Source organism: Coptis chinensis, chromosome 1, assembly GCF_015680905.1.
Source record: "Coptis chinensis isolate HL-2020 chromosome 1, ASM1568090v1, whole genome shotgun sequence".
NCBI lineage: Eukaryota > Viridiplantae > Streptophyta > Magnoliopsida > Ranunculales > Ranunculaceae > Coptis > Coptis chinensis.
In genome coordinates, this window is record NC_141456.1 from 88,932,757 (window position 1) to 88,955,802 (window position 23,046).

Here is a 23,046-nt window from a genome sequence, read left to right on the forward strand (position 1 = left end):
TTAGCCCCCACTCCTTACTTCCTCATCCCCGCGGTTGGACTCCCTACGAAAATCCCTAACACTTTAACAAAAGCACACACTCGATTCGCTACCTCGATCTCACTCCCTCTAAACTAGATCTGGATATTCTGCCATTAATAGCATCTTCAAGCTTCGCCTTCCCACACTCTACAACACTCAAACATATCCCCTACACCTAACCATTCGTCAACCAAAGCAACCTAAAGTATAGATTACATTGATAATCCTTCCTCCAAACTGGACCACCAATAACGACTTCTTCGAAGCTTCAACAGCACCCACCCAATCAACCAACAACCCAAAACAACAACATCATACATATAATAAAAAATTCAAACAACAGACATGGATGATTTCTCTGTTCTCTGGGCTTAGCTTGCGCAGCCATTAACTTCTTCAGAGTTCCAACAGTCCAATAATTTCAATAATCAAGGAAAACAATATATGACATTTAAATAGTTTAACAATTCGGCAGGATAAGAAAAACATCGAAAGAAAAATGAGCAAAACAAAAATGGAGCGGAGACAATAAAGTTATTTCTTCGTTCGGTGAAATAGAAAAACATAACTACTCACCTTCTCATATCACGAGAAAAAAGTATAGAGAATATGAAAGAAAACCGATCCTAAGCTAGCTAGAAGACGCACAATCCACCCTGTCTCCATTCTTCTTTGTTTTAGTCTGTTTAGTTTTTTTTTTTTTTTTTTTTTGTTTTAAGAAAACCTTATTTTTTCGGAGACCTTTCTAAATAATATTACCTATCATATATTATGCTTAACATTTTAGAAACTTCCTATTTTACCGAATATCTATATTCATAAATATAGAATATTATTTTCTATTAAAAGTACTCTATTTATTATATACCTTATATTAATATATATTTTGAAAACTTTCCAAAAATCTCTATACAAAAAATTCAAAATTCAAAATACTAATTTTCCCTCTTTTCTCTTTCTATCAAAAAGTCAAGCCCACATTTACTAGCTCGTTGACCAAGAAATAAATATCAAATTCTGAAATCCAAAATATTATTACGAAATAATGTAAAAATAATTTGGGGTCTTACACTAATGAGGAATAGATTGCTTAATATAATTATTTAATTGTGTATGTGTTTCCATGAGTTTAGTTTATTGTATGACTTCTAAAATAAGCATATAGTAAATTAAACTAGGGATTGTTGTAATTAAGTCTAGAGACTTGGTTGTAATAATCATACATGCTAGTAATAATGACTATAGAGATGTAGGTTATTGCTAGGGATGATAAAGTTTGATACTTTAGGTTGGATCATTGTGTGAAAACCTAAAGATGATCTCTTTTCAATGAAGAATTCTATTCTTGCTTGAAACTAATAATTCGGTGAATTGATTACTCTTCTTTATAACTTTCTCTTCCATCAAAATCCTATTTTTATTAGTTTAGTTAATTTAGATTTATTTGAATTCGTAGTATAATCATAGAATACAAATCTCTCACCATAATTATTGCTATCACCATTGTTTCTTTCTGATTTAAATTAGTTGAATTTATTTTATATCTTGGTAGTTTAGGAGTGCAACGAATCCGTACTCTTTATATTACTTCATTATTATTTGAGAGTAGGAATATTGATCTAAGCACTTGTTTAGTTGATTGATTATTTGCGTTTACGCAGAGAAAAACTCATTCATGATAAGAATTTAATTGGTTGAATCCAAGGGCCAATCCCCCATTCTCTACCCACCCACCCTCTTAATATTTATTCTTGTTTCTCATATTTTTGTTACTGTTCAAGCTTGAAATTCACTGTTTTAAACAAAGAGCGCGCCCGCCCTCCCTTTTGCCTTGCACAATGCGCGCCCGCGCTCCCTTAAAATTGTGGACTCACAGTGAAAAATACTATGGTAAAGGTATTTCTAAATTTCAGAAAATTCTAAAAATTTTCAGGCATATAATTTTTAAGATGCTGTTGATTTACTGGAATTATTTCAGATGTTTCCTAGTTGGTTTACCTAGTAAACTATTACCATCTTTACACTGCTATATTTCAGCTTTCACACCGTAAGTTTTTGGAAAAAACAGACGAGTAGGGTTACCTAGGCAGTTCCACAAATTCTAAGTTTTTTACAGGAGTATCTATCATAAGTCTGGAATTTGCAGTAAAACTTTGAAGAGTTTTTTATTTGTTTTGACCACCTAACTAGTGGATTGTTTCCAGTGTGTTTCTGCAGTTTTGCAACACTTCATGTCTGGAACAACAGCTAATAAGGAGGATTTGTAGAACTCCAATTGCTCTACAATTTTTACAGGAACACACATGATCTGTCGAGGGTGTCCAGTAAACTTTTGGCTATTTTTGGCTTTGTTTAGATTGGTTAACCATTAGGTTGTTTGTGTTGTGTCCGAATATTGTTTCACAAACTTTGTAGGGCAGTAGAAAGACTTTCATAACTCCAATTGTTCTGCAATTTTACAGGAAACTTAGTGGATGTCTTGGCAAACTACTGTAAAAATTTAAAATTTTTTGGAGCGCACCCGTGCACTCTTAACCCTATCATTTGAGCCCGCCCGCCCTCTTGTTACTAGAAATTTTTTTGCGAACAGTACCTTGAGCGCGCCTTCGCCCTTGTTTACTCTTTACTTGAGCGCGCTAGAGACCCTCTGAAGAAAAGCCCGATTTTAACACAGGTTAGTTATAAAACATCTTTTCATTGGAAATTATTGTTTATTTAGTGTTCCAAGCTTCTATAAGACACTGAGGTTCGTATTGAAGACACTATTCATAAGCGTAGAAAGGAGGCATCCAGGTTTTCCATAATTCACTCCTCGTTTCTTCTATCAGAGGAATTTAATTCTAGTATAATCAAGATTGTTTTTCGTAGATGCAATACCACACGCCTATCTAGAATTTCACACACTACACCTACATCAATGGCTAAAGAACCAGAGACTCCTTTCTCTGATTTTTATAAAGCACTAAACGATGGCCCTAAGTCGTGCATCGTTCTTGCAGACCTAGTAAGGGATTTTCGAATTCCCCTGAATATATTTAACTTGTTACTAGTTTTCCATGGTTTAGACCATGAGAACCCTTATCAACACATGCGTAGGATAGAACAAGTTCTCACTACATTCCATCATCCTAGCGTAAGTCCGGATCAAGTTAAACTTAGGGTGTTTAAATTCCCCCTAGCCGACAAGGTGGCGTCTTGGTTAACTGCCCAAACGCCAAACTCTGTGGACTCATGGGCTAATCTTGTTAAATTGTTCATGTAACAGTTTTACCCACCACTAAAGACAGATGAAATGCTTCAAAAGATTCATTTTTTCCGCCAGAATCCTCATGAATCCTTTTCAGAGGCCTGGAATCGTTTCACTGATCTTCTCATAGAATGTCCGCATCATAACATTGCGAAAGACACACTTGTTCGTGCCCTTTTCAAAGGGCTTTCACATCATCATAAAGAGGTTCTAGATATCATGACTAGGGATAGTTTTCTTAGTAAAAGAGCCTTAGAGGCTTATAAATTCTTAGAAGATCAATCTAAGAGGAACAACAATTGGGGAGGTAACGACTTTTCCTACTCCACTCCTTCTTCTTTTGAGGTTCAACGTGATCCTGAACTTAAAATTCTTTTCGATGCCCTTACTAAAAAGGTAGATGCACTCTCTGTTAAAAAACAACCCACTCTACTCATGAACATTACCTCTACTCATTGTAATGTCTATTTTCGTCCTGAGCATTTCGACTTCTATTGTCCTCTTGTCTATGCACAACCATCAAATTTCAACTAGTTAACTCAACCTCAAGGACAAGGAAACTTAGGTGACCAAAATAGAGGTTTAATGCCCATGATTTAGAACTATTAAACTCAAGACATGAATGCTCAACAAGCCATAATTCCAGTTCAACCATCTACAGACGAAGTAGTAGTGACCTTGTTGGAAAAACAAAATCAAATTATGCAACAAAACTCCAACTTGATGAAAGATAAGCATGATCAAAACTCTAAGATGATGAAACAAACTATGCAAATAATGTAGTCTTTATGCCAAACAATTATTGACATGTCTGCTAACCAAAATAATAAACAAATAGGCATGTTTCCAAGACAAGCAGTGCCTAATCCTAAGTCAACAAACACTACCTTTGAAGTAAACAATATTCAGTGTAATGGTGATATAAACCAAGGGGACCTACAGGCAGTCACTACCCTTCGTTCAGGTAGAGTAGTTGTTAACAAATTGACTATGCTTACAGATCACACCTAAACGGAAGCTGAAAATGAAACCATACCGAATACTGTCATAGAAACTGGAGACCCTTCAACTGTGGAAGTTCCAGTCAAACCACAACCAAGAGGTACAACCTTACTAAATACCACCATAGAAATTGATCATCCTACACCTGTAGAAGTTCCAATATGGACACCTAGATGGAAAACGGCTAAAGATAAAGAAAAGACTAATAATACTTGTAGGGGGGATTTCTCGTCACTGAACATATGACACGTGTATGGGAAATAACCTAAGACTATAAATGTCCAGAATGAGACAAGGACCATCAGATCAATTCTGTAAATAAGTGATCTCGTGTTCAGCATAAGTATTTAGTGGACATGTCCCGAACACATGACTGACTGCCTTCAAGCATAACAGTTACCCAAGTCGTTAGAAACTGATATAGACAGTTCCTGAATAGAAGGAAACTGAAGATGGTGATCTTTGATGATAAGGAAGGAATCATGGTAACATATCTTAGGAGTTACCTTTTAGATATAATCTTCCCATACATAAGGGGACATTATGATCAACAAGAAAACTTACCTCTCATAATATATGGTCTAGATTCAGACTTCCATAAGAAGAGGAATCCTAATAGGAAGGCAGAGTCCAAAGATGGAATAGAACTCACAAGCGGTGAAGACAACCCTAACCCTAGGACTCTCGTAGCCCTTCCTATATAAACCATATGGATTCGCTCTTAGAAACTATGCAAAATAGGGTTTGATTCTCCAATAGAACAAAGGAGATATGTAGGCAGCCGTCAGATTGTTCAACCTTGAACTCACCATCATCTCATCCCTTCTCTATTCAGCAAAGGATTCTAGATCACAAGGCACAGAGGAAGATCAAAGGATACTTCGAATTTCCCTTACATCTTTTGGCGTCTTCTATGGGGACGAAAGCAGGTAAATATTCATTCCAAACGATTGATTTATTCTAAAAACTCTTACTGTTGTAATGGCAGGAGCAAAGAAAACAAATGGTGGCGCTACCACGTGCAACATCGCCATATGAGAAGAAGTGCACGAGATGCCTGAAGGGTAAGAGAATGTCGGTCACCAAGATGCGAATGATCCCCACAAGGACCTATGACCAGCACCGATGAACTAGTTAATCCCAGAGTAGATCTCAGGAACAACGCTCAGGAGGAACATCAAAATGTCAAGAATGTTGTCCTCACCAACCCAGAGTCTGTTCAGGCGAGTCAGGCATGCATGCTCTGGAACAACAAAGGAGCCACCTTTAGCGAGAATTACAGTTGCTAAGGCACTTATATCAGTCCGACACAGGGAATGAGCCACTCATCGATCTCGATGATGATGACCCTCTCGAAGCCGGTCGTACTAGGAACCTAAGGCGTGGGAACCTAGTTCGGCGTGAGCTATCTGAGCCAGAATACAACAACTTAGATGATGACTTAGGAACAGCCTCAGAGCCAAAGTCCACTGACTAGGATCGTGATGTCGACCCTCAACACCGAAAAAGAACTCAGAATAGGAAACTTTCTACCAAAGGAAGTGCATGGGAAACTGAGAAGAATGACCTGATCCGTAAGATGCATCGAATGACAGGCAAGGGGAGGAAAATGTAAGACTCCCTTGTTCATTCCACCATAATGGGAGCAGGCAAATCTCCTTTTGCATCACGGGTGATGAGGAAGCCATATCCCCGTGGTATAGACAACCGAAGTTCAGTGTCTTTAGTGGCAAGTCAAATCCAGTCGATCACGTATTCAGGTATCGTGCCACTATGGGACAATATGAGAGATATGACCATGTCATGTGTCAGGAGTTCAAAGGCTCCCTTTCTGGATCAACGCTCTAGTGGTACCATAGATTACCTGAGCATCAGATCAGGTTCACAGAGGAACTATTTAAGACCTTCATTGATAGGTACTCATACAATAAGCATCAGCCAAAACTGATTGATGTGCTGTTTAACATCAAGAAAAAAGAGGGAGAAGCATTGAGATCCTACATGCAACGGTTCATGGAAATTTCAATCCAAATAGAGTCTTGCGATGAACAGACTGCTATAATAGCTTTCAAACAAGGGTTAGATGAAAACAACGCCTTATTCGGATCTCTGTCCAAGAAACCACCCCGCGATTTAGAAGAACTCCTTGACAGGGTTGAAACTCACGCGGGGTAGGAAAAAGATGTCCTGAACAGACGTCAGGAAGTGAAGAAGATTAGTCGGGCAGTTCCTAGGCTTCCTCGAGAAAGGAATGGAAATTATTCCCCTCAAAAATCAAAGAGAGCCCATATTCGTAATCGCCAAAGGGCCGAATCTAAATCAAAGGGACGAATGCCCAGAGGGCAATACTAAAATGTTGCCAGTAGTGCATATAGAAAACCACAGAAGAAGCCACATGTGGAAGGAACTGAAGAAACTCTTCCTTCAATGGATGGAAACTCTACCCCTCTGAACAAGATGCCAGATGAGGTTCTGGACTCCATAAAAAATCAGAGCTACCTCAAATGGCCAGCTGAGCTAAAGCCAAGCTCCTTAGGTACCAGAGACCAAAGGACCTATGATAAACGAAAAAAAATGAATAATTCTACTCACGAATAGAATGATAAAACTTCTAAACGAAAGTAAAACTAAAACTATATGAAGACAGTGTTTATGAAAGATTTCTACTCTCGAATCTATTGAAATAGAGTGGAGTAAAAGATTCATTCCACTCCTAGTTCTTTAACATTCAAAGTTTTCTACGACTATGAGTCTATCCAAAGTTAATGAGAGTTTTACGAAGGGAATTATACAACGATGTCAATTCAAATACTAAACAAGATACGAATAACAAAAATGATGGAAATGCTAATGTTGAATCTAGATAAAGAATTAGGGGGAATTGATTCCATCTTAACTCGACTTAATTCACTAACGAAGAATTATTGTAATCCGAATTGAACTACTTTCGCATAACAATTGGTTCTTCCTAATCCCTAGTTCTTCATGGTAATCTATACCAACTAACATCTAGCATGTGAAACAATCAAACCCATTCTCATGGTGAACTAATCGTTTTCTAGAATGGAATGGAAATTACGACTACTCTACGCTAACACAAATCAAGCTTCATCAAGGCTTCTTCAACCCCCTCTAATGGAGGTTTAGCCTAGAATCATTATGCTATCATTTCCAATCGAAATTAAAGTAGACATCATATAAAGATTCTAACTTTACTAATTTAACTAATCAATAATTCAAATCTAAATTAACAACTAAGAAATGAAATTGATTCTAATGAATTTAATAATTGAACTAGATTATGATTAACAAATTATGAAATAAAAACAACTAATTTAAGATTTTAACAATACTAAACTTAAACAAGACTTTAATCAATAACTAAATTAGAATGAAATTGAATACTTTATTATAAACTAATATTTGATTCTAAAATAACAATCTATTTGTTCTAATACTAATTAATTGAAAGAGAAAACTAGATCTAAAACAATAATTGAAAACTAATTAATGGAATAAAACTCAAAACTAGATCTAAAAATCTCTAATGGCTACCTTCTACCCTAAGCTAATTGATGCTTAAGAGCTAAGTCTTGTGTGTGGAAATAGAAGAGACCAGATCCACATTTTCATGCATGGGCTAAGGAGCCATGTTTTGGGCCGGAAAATCGAGCCCAAATCCCAATTTCTTCTTCCCACAGAGCCCTTTTCAGCTATATTTGACTTCAACAGACTTTTCTTCCACTTCTATTCCTTTGATTGGGTCAAGGTTTGGACCATTGGAAATCTCTTTCCGATCCGGTCGTTTTGACATAAGGTATGCCCAATTCCGAGGCCTGAGCCCAAAGATATGGTCTTCGGAAGTTTTGTTGAATTTTGTGTGCTGTTTCTACCCGCGTTGACTTTCACTTTTCAGCTTTTGACCGGGCTTTACAAAGGCTTTTTCTCCTTGAATTTTGGTCTTTAATCACATAACTTCTTAGCAACCAACACTTGCTCCTTTATCTCGCCAAAGTGGCACATTTCTGCACGTAATCGACTCCAATGCCTAAAATACATAAAAGCACGTAATTAACATTAACTCTTATTTATTATTCGCATAATTGATCTAAAAGTGTTATTATTAAGGGGTTAAAACTACAGTTTTGGGCTCTTATCAAACCATCCCCAAACAGCATTTTGCTTGTCCTCAAGCAAATATGAGAAATTAGCATAAGTTACCAAAAATAGAGTTCTAACTAATCTCTTTTCGTAGAGTGCGATTGCATTGACCATATGCAACAAGGCCTTAAACCACTAGGAATTCCCTAGTGGACGAGTTATAGCCTCGTGAGAGTTTTCCAGTGAAAGTACTCACAAACTTCATCTATACTACAACGACTCATAAATAAAACTATTGTTTCCTTATATATGTCTCAATTATCTATACATCTTACTAAAAATGAATACAGAATAATCAAGTCGAAACCTAAGCTAATATATGCATAATAATCAATCATCTAAGAATAAACATATATATAATGAGTAATACTATGAGATGAACTAGCAGGTCTGTTTCTGAAAACTCGGAATAGCGTCCTTAAGTAGGTCCTCACATAAATGTCAAGACAAAAACCACTCTGATTTTTCCGCTCAAGTTTCGCTAGTCTAGTGTGCAGTGGGCACACTTTACCTTACAATCTCAGTGACACACAAGGAAGTCAGAGTCGATTAAACACATCTGCCACTTACTATCACACTAACCTATTCCTAATTGAGCTAGAGTTCTTTATTAGGTGTTGTAGGGATTAGGAGATGGTTTAATAAGGAAGGAAATGGATATTCAAAACGGACAAGTCTGAGATAATAGAGTCTTCATATTAAGTAACTAAAGAAAACCTTGTTCTTTACTTTTGCTTCTACACTTTGTTTCCATCCTTAGCCATATATATTTTTTTCTTTGGCTTTTGACTCCTTCTATTCTATTTTTGGAGTTCTAACACATTATTTTTTTATTATTATTATTATTTTTTTATTTGAATGGAAACTTTCTTTTCTTATTTGAAGCGACTAAGAAATTTTAGATTTCAAAGGTCTTTCTCTTTTCTATTCTTCATTTCTATTCTCATACTCATTCAAAGAATGGGTAGGTTGATTTTTTTTTTATTTTTTATTTTGTTTGTTTTGTAACAAGGTAAAGGATTTGCGGTTTATGAAAGGCTAAAGAAAGGCTTAGAGGGGCGACTAGCGGAAAATAATTCATAGGTTTCAATTTCTGGCTATATCGATCCAAAGGGGGCCTAAATTCTCGCTTAGGATATGGTATAGTGATCAAGCAAGTGGATATGTGATTTCTATATCAGGATTTTACTTCTCCCTTGTGTCATTTCTCAAATGTTTCACTCATATAAAGCTTTAGGCTATATTCTCACAGGATTTGTAGAATAAGTACTCTAGCCTAGATTTCATAAACTTACTGCCAAACAATTATAGATACTCATGTAATGTATTTATAGATAGATGCAAAGATTATTACCTACATATTAACTTAAGTTTCTAAAAATTATTCTAATTCAAAAGCTACGTGGGACTTCTAGATTATTCAGAACATAGAGAAAGAAAATAATACCAATATTCCTAAGTGTATAGCATAACTTTTTATTTATATTTTTGAAATTTTTGATTTTTTTACTAGAAAACAAGTGCATATTATACATATCTATATCCTAACAGATGCCTTAATTACACGTGTTTCTATGCCCCCCAAACAAGAAGCATGGTTTGTCCTCAAAGTATTAAAATAAAAAGGGTAGAGAAATACCATTGAAACGTGTGAAATTCTGGAACATCTGCAAAACAACGTTAACATACTAATATAGAAAATAAAAACTGACGCAACTTTATAGGAGTTCCACCGTTATGGGGTTAATGAGAAATAAATTACTTGGGACATAAGCAGACACTAACTGAAATAAAAACTAACCTTAACTCCCATTTAATCATCATCCTCATTTCCCTCTCCAAAGAGAGGAGGTTCCTTCGCATCTTGTCATGCTATGATAACTTGCCATGCCCGCCGCCGTGTGTCATCAGCTTGTGCTAACCTGTCGAGTGTTACTATGTCTGATGGGGTGTAAGGAGCAACCAAATAAAGTTGCACCTACCATCCCGCCCAAGTCATTACGTGAAATGAGCGAACCACCCAATTGGTGGGTCTCATGACTTCAACCCTATTCCAATCCGTGAATTGGGTACAGAATTCAGGCAGACAACTGAGCATAATGTGGCAAACCAAAACAGGCATAAGAAGATACTTATGCCGCATGCTTTGGGCTCTAAGACTAGCCACTAATACTTGGGGAATGTCATATCGGCGACGTCCCTCAGCTAAAGCAAGGAAAACGTCACCAGCGATACTATTTGCAGAGGTAAACGGTCAATCCCCTAAAATATTCATCAAGATGAATAACATGGTGGTGCCTACATTGAGGGACAGGCTACCAAGGGCTATGTTATAGCGCCCTTGGTCCATTATACGAAACACCCCTCCCCCATAATACTCATGGAAATATGTATAGTCATAGAGGTATGCATTATCGGTCATATATCCCCACGTGTGAATAGGATCAGGTATTGGTATTCTCGGAACTAACGCTACCACATACTTATTGAATTCTAGTGGTGTGTCATCGACCGTGACGGAGAATTCTTGTTCTCCATCCTGGTTACAATAGAACTTAACATTATTGTAAAAAAATTCAGTAAGCTTAGGTGAATACGAGTCGTCTTCACTTACCAGAAGATGCCTCCATCCGAACTGCATGATCCTTTCGCGAAACCAATGTCCATAAGTCTCGCTTCCCAACAAGTGTTCGGAAGACTACTCCGGTATCACTATAAGAGAAGTCATCACAAAACTACTCTCTAGAACAGCTGCAACGATCTTGGAACAACCCACAAAAAATTGGAATTTTTCGTGCCCACAGTGGTCGGTAGCGAAGTGCGCCTTTGGTGATTTTTGGTTCCGTGCACTTGGGCGGTAGCTCACTTTTGCTTGGATGGTCGCCTTCGGGATGACAACTGGAATTCCAGTGTTTTGCGCAGGCGTCGCTTCGACTCTTGGCTTGGTAGAGGTAAGACGCTTTGATGAAATTTTGACTAACAAGATTACCTAGGGCGGTGGCACTCCATCAGGGCACAGGCACTCAGAAATTTGAAAATGCGAAAAGTGAAAAGGAAAAAGAAGGAAAAGTTGGGAGTGAAAGGTGAGAGATGAATGTTAGGTGTAGTGTGGGTTGTGAGTGTAGAATGAAGGAAGTTTATATAGGTTTTAAGTTGCTAAAACGAATCGAGAAGTTGCCAAAAATCTTTAAGGCAATTGCCGGAAACAAAAAAAATTTCCAAAACCGAAAACGGAAACAACCCATATTCTTGATTCTAAAACAACCCTAATATCTTTTAGATTTAATTTAGAATAGTAACTTCTAAACTCTTTTAGATTTCATCCTATCACAACATGTAATCCTAGGTATGCCCATATCGGTAATATTCTCAACCATCACTCCAAAACAACTTATAAAATGGAGGATCATATAACAAATCATGCTAGAGTAAATAATACCACCCCCAAACAATTCGAGAAGGTGGGCTTAACAATAAAAACAATGCACAATTGAAAAGAACCATATTATATTAAAACTGAAATTCAAACAACATTTTAACTACCAAATTCACATTTAACTTCGGAATTCAAAGTTTAACATTCGAACTAATAAAAAGAAATACATAAAACATAAAAGGAACAATAAAAACAACATCTAATCCATAAGAACCCAAAACCACTCGCTGCTCGTAGTGGAAGGCACCTGAGAAGGAGATGGCTCCTGAGCTCCCGATGGGCAAGAGCCATCCGTCCTGTGGCGATGACTCTCATGTCTCATAGAAACCCCCTCAGAAGAAGAACCCCTGGGGGTGGGAAGCGTGAAAGCATATCGTCTTGGAGCTTCCATCTCGGCCTTCATCTGTTCGCAATGCTCATCCTCGCGCTGGGCACGAGTCTTGAGGTTATGATGCATGGTAGCCTGTCGAGTCGGGAGATCTTCGCAAATAGTATTAAGGGAACGCATGCCACAATGAAGCACCGACATGCGTTCTGCATCCGACCTACACCTTCCTAGGCATCGGTATCAAGACATGTCGTGTCCACCTCATCCTCTTCAACTACCCTCTCTTCAGGCAACCTCCAAACATTTTGGATACACTCCGTATAAATAGTAGGATTTATGTGCTCTTTCAGCCAAATCCTATCGGACGTTGGAGTCGCTCTCAAGGTCATCATGATCTTCCTTATCAAAACAGGGAGAGGTGCAATACTCTTCCCAACTCCCCTAATCATGTTACTCAAAAACTCCAGAATACGAAATTCATACTTTTGCTCCTGGAGTATCCGTAGAACGTGAAGGCAGTTCAGACTGATGTCGCTGACCTTCTCCTTCCCTATGACATTCCTACCAATCCACTGAGCTATAGCCAGTTGGTTGGTTCTCAGAGACGACTGGCGAACACAATGCGAGCTCGCATTGTAGTTTCCGTCCAAAACAGTCGCGTTCATCAAAGGCTCAATTCCAGTAAATTGGGATTCCTGTAATGTGGCATCGAGATGGCGACTAGCCAGAATCCCTAAAATCTCAGCCAACAACCCAGTAGATACTTCTCTCCTCCTCTCGGCCACCTTAACAAAAATTCTATTCCCATCCAACTCCCTCGTCTTATAAAACTGTCGGACCAAATATTCATGGTAAAAATCGTTTGTTGAGTACCACAAACCACTCCAATCTCTCCTAACCATCTCGTCACCGTAAAACGTCGCGAAGTGGTCGGCAGTAAACGCATGCTCCGGTAAAATCCTCCGTCTTTGAGCCATTGAGATTTTGGAACGATTTGGGGGTTTAAATGGAATGTGGGGATAGAGTTTGAGACTCCCTCACTAACAAAACAATGGTGGTGGTGCGGTAGCTCAAAATTCTTGGATTTTTGGTGGTTTTCGGTGGTGGTGAGAATGGTTTGGAGAATATTTGAGGTGGGCTTGTATTGTGGGCGTGGGTGTAGTTAGGCTTCCTTTTTTTTTTTTTTTTGGTTAGGTTTTTAAGCTTTTTTAATGGCGGAATGAAACAACTCGCGATTATTGGTTTGAAGATGGAGACACACGTGCGTGGCACGTGCGCGCGAGATTGGGCCCAAGCCTAATTTGATTTTTCGATTTTTGTCGATTTTTTGCGCAACTTCAAACTAAAATTGCCGCTTTGTTACCGGTCCGATTTTTGTGAATGAGCTATGGAAATGATCAAGAGAGAATTTCCAATCCAATGATCCATAAAACACTCTATTCTGACCGTGGATGACATATTAGAAGATGGAAAATGCCTCAAAGTACGTGCATGACGAAATTTATGTGAACGAATGAACTCTAATTTCATAGATAATGACAATCCAAATCAAAATACGATTAAACAGCCTAAGCAAATCAAATGGAAAGTTGAACAATCTCGGATGGAAGAACAAATACCCCACCCCCAAACAAATTTTTGGCAATGAAGTTTAGAAATTTTGTTTTTAAAAGTGGGTATTTTAAAGTCAGATTTCCGAGACTTCTGATAAGAGCCCAAAACTGTAGTTTTAACCCCTTAATAATCATATTTTAGACCAATTATGTGAGTAATAATTAAGAGTTAACACTGATCACGTGTTTTATGCATTTCAGGCTTCAAAGTTCATTATGTGCAGAAATGTGCCACTTTAGCGAGATAAAGGAGCAAAGGTCGGTTACTAAGGAGTTCCGTGATTAAAGGCCAAGATTCAAGAAGATAAAGCCTTTCTAAAGCCCGGTCAAAAGCTGAAAAGTCGACACGGGCAGAAACAACACACAAGTCAGCAGAACTTCCAAAGGCCGTATCTTTGGACTCAGACTTCGGAATGGGGCCTACCTTATGTCAAAACGACCAACTGGAAAGAGCTTTCCAATGGTTCAAGCCTTGACCCAATCAGAGGAGCAGAAGTGGACGAAAAGTCTGTTGAAGCCAACTGCAGCTGAAGAGGCCTTTTTGGACTAAAAGAATTGGGTTTTGGGCCTGATTCTCTGGCCCAAAACATGGCTCCAAGCCCATGCACGAATTTTGGATCTGAGAGTATAAAAACCAAAGCTTCACTCTTTGTTAATGGTAGATAGTTAGACCTAGATTAGAAATTAGATTAGTAGCCTCCATTAATTAGTTTTAGATCTTAGTTTTAGAATTTCATTCCCTGTTTTAGATTAAAACTTTAAATCATTGTTCTTTATTGATTAGATAAAGAAAATAGTTATTCTTGTCAATTTCAATTTTTGTCATTTACAATTTATTAGATCTAATTTCAATTCTTGTTATCATTCAATTCTTAGTTATTAATTAGATTTCGATTATTGTTTAGTTAAATTTCATAAAGTTAGAATCTTTGTAATATGTTGTATTCAATTTCAATGGGAAATGATGGGTTGATGATTCGAGGCTAAAACCTCCATTAGAGGGGTTGATGAAGCTTTGATGAAAACTTAGTGGTATAGTGTAGAAGCATTGTAGAATCTATTCCACTCTAGAAGGTCGTGATTCGCCATGAGAATGGGTGACGACCTTACATGCTAGTTAGTATTTGGTAGAAATGCCATGAACACTAGGGATTAGAACTCGAAATTCTTGCCGTAAGAACGTAAGAATCGAGATACAAGAACCTATGCTAGGTTATCAAGTTGGATTCGAGGTGGATTCAATTCCCCTCTAATCCTTTATCTAGATTCAAAAACAATCATATTTCCATATATTTCGTAGTGACATTCAACATATTGCTTTTCATATTGCATCATAGTATAATTCCCCTTCGTAAAACTCTCATAGACTTAAGACCGACTAATTAGACTAGAGAACATTCCATGCTAGAGAACTAGGAGAGGAACGAATTTGTTACTCCACTCTATTTCGATAGAATTGAGAGTAGAAATCTTTGATAAAATATAGGCTCATAAGATAGTTTTAGTTTACTTATGTTTTGAGTTCATCGTTCATTTCGTAGGTAAAGACTATAATTTTATGTTTATCAAATGGCGCCGCTGCCATCTTAGTTGCACTTTAGCATTGTTTTCATAGTAGAATTAGTCATTTTTAAGTCCCATTAAACCCACCCACCCTTGTTTGATTCATCTTTGTGGTTGTCCATTTCGCCGTTGAAAAAGTTCAAAAAAAATATACACCGAAGCGACCGGCGCTATAAAGGCGCCGCTATAGCCTGGAACACTGGATGGCCAGCTTTCTTGGCGACCGCCGATAGCCCTATACTTGACCACGAGCGCGACTCGCGCTAAGTCACTGGAACAAGGAGCACGACCGCGCCCTATGCGAGTGCACCTGCGCCCTAAGCAAAATTTTCCGGATTTCTGCAGGTTTGTTTCGAATTTCGATTTTTCAAGTTTTTCAGTGTTTTAACTTGTTATTTACACTGAACACGCGTAAACAAGACGCTATTCATAAGCGAAGCAAGGGCCGAATCAAGGTATTCCTTTCTTCCACACCTAGCATCTCCAGTTAGAGGTTTCTACTAGTATATCAGAATTGTTTGGAGTGTTGAATGTTTAGTTAAGTTCGACTTAGTCTTGCATGAGATTAAGGTCCGGGTGAAGAAAAACAACTAACGTAATTACACGGCAACGCGTCAACAAACAAGTCTATCTAGTTTCCCAACCACTACACCTCTAGCTACTATTTCACACACACCACCGATATTATGGTGAAGAAAGAGAGACTCTCTCTCGACTTTTATAAAGCCTTGAGCGATAGCCCTAAATCTTTGCATCTCTAGCAGACCCATTGGGGATTTCGCATCCCCCAAATATATTTAATTTGTTACCCGTTTTTCATGGTTTAGACCATGAAAAACCTTATCAAAGACATATATCGTAGGATTGAACAAGTCCTTATAACATTCCACCATCCTGCGGTTGGTGCGGAACAAATTAAATTGAGGGTATTCCCTTTCACCTTAGCGATAAAGGCGTCTTGGTTAACGCCCAAGCGCCTAGCCCTAATTAATGGACTCATGGGCCAAACTTGTTGTTTTGTTTATGGAACATTTTTACCCACCCCTAAAGGCGGATGAAATGCTTTCCAAGATTCACTTCTTTTCGACCTGAATGCTCATGAATCATTTTCAGGAGACTTGGAATCGTTTCACCGATCTGCTTATAGAGTGTCCACACCATAATCTAGCAAAAGACACGTTAGTGCGTGCCTTTTCAAAAGACTTCAACATCACCATAAAGAAGTCCTTGACATAATGAATGGGGTAGTTTCCTAAGTAAAGGAGCCTCGAGGCTTACAAATTTTAGAAGAACAAACTAAACGCTTAATAACAATTGGGGGAGTGATGATATCCCCCGCTCGCTAGTTCTTCTTCAACAGATTAAGGCGCCCGGTATGTTTGAGATGAAACCCGATCCGAACTTAAAAATTTAATCGAATCTCTAACTAAAAAGGTAGAGGCTATTTCTATTCAACAAAAGCCTATCCCCGTCATGAACGTAAATTCAAATCCATGTAGTTTCTGTTGGAGTCCTGAGCATCCCGACTCCCACTGTCCTATAGCCTATGAACATTCTTGTTCCATTAATAGTGAACCTAACGCCCCTTGGAGACAAAATCCTAACTTCGGTTGGAGAAATAACCAACAAGTCACACCTACAGGGTACAATAATCAATATATTAGGCCAACGCACAGTTATAACCAAGCTCCACCACAACAAGGACAGGGTCAGGGTAATTAAAATAATTATAACAACCAAGCATAACCTCGACAAGGTCAAGCACAAGGTCAATGTAGTTATAATAATTATAATGCTAATAGATGTATCGTTCCGGTAAATAATAACTATCACAATCCGCCCATAAATAATCAACACGAGATAGTTCCAGTCACACCACCCGTGACTACTACACCCACACAACCGGATCGTCTTGACACCTTCATACAAGTGAGCCAACAACTTTTCCAAACCATGGCTCAATCTAACCAACACATTCTACAATCCGTTAATAATTTAAACCAACAGTTAGCCCAAGAGAAAGCCCAACCAAAAGGCGTGTTTCCAGGCCAAGCGATACCCAACCCTAGAACAGCAAACACAGCCTTTGAAGTAAACGGTAATACTAGTGCGAAACTACAACCGTAGGTGAAGCTAAATGCCATCACCCTCTCCGTTCGGAAGAGTGGTTGATAACAAAGTAACCATGCCTATAGTTACCCCATCAAGATACTCCTACACCGGATATCGAACTAGATACCGAAATAGAAACGAAGAACCTACCTTTTGTAGAGGTACTAGTTAAACCACAACCTAAGAAACAGAAAGCCAAGGTTACACATCAAGTCGAGCCATACGCTAAATATAGAGTGAAACCACCGTTCCCTAAGAAATTAGCCATGCTAACCAGGGATACTAACTTTGAGGAGATTAGGAACGTTTTCAAAAATCTAACGATAAACCTTCCTTTTCTCGAAGCTATAAAAAAGCTACCTAACCACGCTAAGTTTCTTAAGGAGTTGTGCACTACTAGGCGTAAGACCAACATACCTAAAGACGCCTTTCTAACTGAACAGTTCCCAACTTTATCTGAAAGTAATGGAATTGTTAAGTACAAGGACCTCGGTCGCCCCATCTTGCATAATGCACCTTAGGAGATTCTCACACGACTACCGCGCTACTAGACCTGGGGGCTAGTGTTAACTTACTCCCGCTTTATTTGTATAAACAAATAGGTCTAGAGGAGATGCAACCTACTAAAATGACATTGTAATTAGCGGATCGGTCTATTAAGTATCCTAAGGGTGTGGTTGAAAACGTGCTGGTTAAAGTCCAAAATTTTTACTACCCAGCCGACTTTGTTATCCTCGACACAGAAGTCACTAACGACTCTGTACCTATCATTTTAGGGCGTCCCTTCTTGGCTACTGCCAACGCGCTCATAAACTGCCGCGATGGTTCGATGTCCTTGTCCTTTGGCCATCTTTCTGTTGAGGTAAATGTTTTCAAAACGAGGACACAGTATCTCGATTCATCTACAAATGGCGAGGTTAGCATGATCGAGAGCTTAGCTCAAGATTACTTCAAAAACATGTTTCCGGAGAAACAGATTAACAAATTCCTTTCCTTCGGAAATTCCGACTTTAACAATGACTCCCTGGTAGTAGACGAAATCGAAGAAGAATTCCTGCAACTCTTTTGCACCGCTTCTTTACCACGCGAGCCCCCGCCAACAACCATTCATCCCTTGATGCTATGGACGGAAGATGAATTTTTCAATCTCTATCCCGGTGATCCTTTTGACCCACCTATTGAGGAATGTCTTGCATATATCAAGATTTCTGATGATATGGAATTGAGAGCTCTAGCTGAGAATCATTCACCTTCCCTCACCAATATTCCCCACCCTCCACCTTTTCAAAGGAACCTCGAGTTTGCACTCGATCCTTTAGTTTCTCCTGTGCTTCATGATTTTTTAAATCCACCTAGTAAACAAATACTTCCCAAGGATAAACCACTTGACACCTTCATTTTCAGACTTGAGACAGTCCCTAACTACACCATGAATGAGTTTTGTGCTAAACCCACATCCTCATTTTTTTCATGGTTTCCCTCTAAAAATTATCCCAATCCACCATATCTTCCACAACCATTCACTTTTCCACACTTATTCACTAGGACACCCTCTCATTCAAAGATGAAACATAAGGTGCATGCTCGGTTATGTTATAGGTCGATCCGACTTCGCTTTCATTCCACTAGGCTGCGTCGTAGGAAATCTTGGTGCTTGATTGTGTTTGGATATGTTTTCTGTGATATTTATTTATGGAATGATCCACAACTATTTCGGTTATTGATATATGATAAACTACATATTCATACATATATTTAGATAAAGTCTCGAGTATCTGACTATAAACGACTCAAATTTTGTGTTTGGTGCATTTCATTTCATTTCCATATATTGGTGAATGCACCATTCAGGTAACCAGGCCCTCCTTATGGAGTGTGTGGTTGTAAGTACCGGATCCTAAGTCCACGGTTCACATAATTCACGTTTTCCACTCTTGCATGTTTTCTTGGTTGTTGAGTCATGTTTCTCTATGGTGTGAATTATGTCTTTACTGCTTCTTGTTTTCTTTTATATTAAACCTAATTCATAAAAAGTAAAAAAGTTTAAAGCTATAAAAATAGTAATCTAGCAAGTCTCGGGAATCTGACCTTAAAAGACCCAAGTTTTCGTACAATGCCAACTTTCTGGAGTATAGGCCAAACAAAAATTTCAAACTTAAAAAAGAGTTTTCCAATTTTGTTTGGGGGGTATGTATTTTGGTATTCATTTCAAATCTTGTTGCCACCCTAAGCCTGTCATGTTTACTCCAAAGTAGAGTTTGTGTTAGTTAATGCGTAATGGTTTAATTGTGCTTCATATTATCATAACATCTTTACAATATTTTTACATTACAGATGCGCCAATTTTTGCCACGTTTCTATGGTAAATTCTTTCCTTATCTCTTTACACTTTGAGGACAAAGCGTTGATTGTTTGGGGGTGGGATAGAAACATTTGCAAAAATTAGACACTTTTAGGATGTAAATTATGCACTTTTATTTATAAAATGTTAAAAATTATAAAAATTAGTTAGTTACATAATTTAATTGTGCTATTGAATTGTTTCATGAACCCCTTCTCCCAAATTGTTTGGGGTGGTATAGAAACACGATGTAAATGTTAAGCACATATTAGGTTGTATATTACGTATTATTTGTCTTAAAAAAAAAAATAAAAATAAAAAGTTTATGCTATACACTTAGGAATATTGGTATTGTTTCTTTTCTCTATGCTCTTAATAATCTAGAAGTCTCACGTAGCTTTTGCATTAGACTAGTTTTTAGAAACTTAGGTTAATATGTAGGTAATAATCTTTGCATCTATCTATAAATATATTACATGAGTATCTATGATTGTTTGTTTTAAAGAAGTTTTGAAATCTAGGCTAGAGTACTTATTCTACAAATCCTGTGAGAATATATCCTAAAGCCTTATATGAGTGAAACATTTGAGAAATGACACAAGGGAGAAGTATATTCCGAATAGAGAAATCACACGTCCACATGCTTGACCACTATACCATGTCCTAAGAGAGAATTTAGGCCCTTTTTTGGATCGATATAGCTAGAAATTCGATCTAAGTATATTTTCCGCTAGTTAGCCCTAATTGAGCCTTTTATTAGCCCTTTCATAAACCACAAATCCTTTACCCTGTTACAAAAAAAAAAAAAAAAAAAAAAATAAAAATAAAAATCAACCTACCCAATTTAGATAAGTCTGAGAATAGAATAAGGAAGAAAGAAGAAGAGAAAAACCTGTATAAACAAAAGTTAATTAATTGCTTCAAAAAATAAAGAAAAGAAGTTTTTATCCAAAGAAAAGAAAAATAAAAATAGAAATAAAATAAAAAATCCAAAAAAATAGAATAAAAGAAGTCAAAAGCCAAAGAAAAAGGAAAAAAAAATATGGCTAAGGATGGAAACAAAGTGTAGAAGCAAAAGTAAATAACAAGGTTTTCTCTAGTTACATAATATGAAGACTCTATTATCTTAGACTTGTCCCTTTTGAATATCCATTTCCTTCCTTCTTAAACCATCTCCTAATCCCCGTAACACCTAATAAAGACCTCTAGCTCAATTAGGAATAGGTTAGTGGGATAGTAAGTGGCAGATGTGTTTGATCAACTTCGGCTTCCTTGTGTGTCATTGAGATTGTAAGGTAAAGTATGCCCACTGCACATTGGAGTAGCAAAACTTGAGTGGAAAAATCAGAGTGATTTTTGTCTTGACTTTTATGTGAGAACCTACTTAAGGATGTTATTCCAAAGTTTCAGAAACGGACCTGTTACTGCATTTCATAGCATTACTCATTATATATATGTTTATTCGTAAATGATTGATTATTATGCATATATTAGCTTAGGTTTCGACTTGATTACTCTATATGCATTGCTAGTGAGAGGTATAGTTAATTTAGAGCATGAATAAAGAAACAATAGTTTTATTTCTTAGTCGTTGTAGTATAGATGAAGTTTGTGAGTACCTTCACTAGAAAACTCTCACGAGGCTATAACTTCGGCCCACTAGGGAATTCCTAGTGGTTTAAAGCGCCTTGTTGCATATGGTCAATGCAATGCAATACAAATAAAGCGAGAGTAGATAGAACTCTATTTTTGGTCACTTATTCTAATTTCTCATCTTTGCTTGAGGACAAGCAAAATGCTGTTTGGGGTGGTTTGATAAGAGCCCAAAAAATTGTAGTTTTAACCCCTTAATAATCATACTTTTAGACCAATTATGTGAGTAATAATTAAGAGTTAACACCGATTCACGTGTTTTTATGCATTTCGGGCTTCAAAGTCCATTATGTGCAGAAATGCCACTTTTAGCGAGATAAAGGAGCAAAGGTCAGTTACGAAGGAGTTCCGTGATTAAAGGCCAAGATTCAAGAAGATAAAGCCTTTCGAAAGCCCGGTCAAAAGCTGAAAAGTCGACGCGGGCAGAAACAGCACACAAGTCAGCAGAACTTCCAAAGGCCGTATCTTTGGACTCAGACCTCGGAATGGGGCCTACCTTATGTCAAAACGACTGAATCGGAAAGAGCTTTCCAATGGTTCAAGCCTTGAGCCAATCAGAGGAGCAGAAGTCAACGAAAAGTCTGTTGAAGCCAACTGCAGCTGAAGAGGCCTTTTTGGACTGAAAGAATTGGGTTTTGGGCCTAATTCTCTGGCCCAAAACATGGCTCCAAGCCCATGCACGATTTTTGGATCTGAGAGTATAAAAACCAAAGCTTCACTCTTTGTTAATGGTAGATAGTTAGACCTAGATTAGAAATTAGATTAGTAGCCTCCATTAATTAGTTTTAGATCTTAGTTTTAGAATTTCATTCCCTATTTTAGATTAAAACTTTAAATCATTGTTCTTTATTGATTAGATAAAGAAAATAGTTATTCTTGTCAATTTCAATTTTTGTCATTTACAATTTATTAGATCTAATTTCAATTCTTGTTATCATTCAATTCTTAGTTATTAATTAGATTTCGATTATTGTTTAGTTAAATTTCATAAAGTTAGAATCTTTGTAATATGTTGTATTCAACTTCAATGGGAAATGATGGGTTGATGATTCGAGGCTAAAACCTCCATTAGAGGGGTTGATGAAGCTTTGATGAAAACTTAGTGGTATAGTGTAGAAGCATTGTAGAATCTATTCCACTCTAGAAGGTCGTGTTTCGCCATAAGAATGGGTGACGACCTCACATGCTAGTTAGTATTTGGTAGAAATGCCATGAACACTAGGGATTAGAACTCGAAATTCTTGCCGTAAGAACGTAAGAATCGAGATACAAGAACCTAAGCTAGGTTATCAAGTTGGATTAGAGGTGGATTCAATTCCCCTCTAATCCTTTATCTAGATTCAAAAACAATCATATTTCCATATATTTCGTAGTGACATTCAACATATTGCTTTTCATATTGCATCGTAGTATAATTCCACTTCGTAAAACTCTCATAGACTTAAGACCGACTAATTAGACTAGAGAACATTCCATGCTAGAGAACTAGGAGTGGAACGAATCACTCTACTCCACTATATTTCGATAGATTTGAGAGTAGAAAACTTTGATAAATATAGGCACGTAAAT

The 23,046-nt window shown here is 37.5% G+C and overlaps 1 non-coding gene across 1 annotated transcript; it reads right to left on the reverse strand.

The window, feature by feature from the left end:
* Positions 1–3,313: 3,313 nt before the first annotated feature.
* On the reverse strand, positions 3,314–3,417 carry LOC147525693 (small nucleolar RNA R71). Its single transcript, XR_015206201.1, has one exon. It is a non-coding gene; the product is annotated as a small nucleolar RNA R71 (small nucleolar RNA).
* Between the last annotated feature and the right edge of the window lie 19,629 nt (positions 3,418–23,046).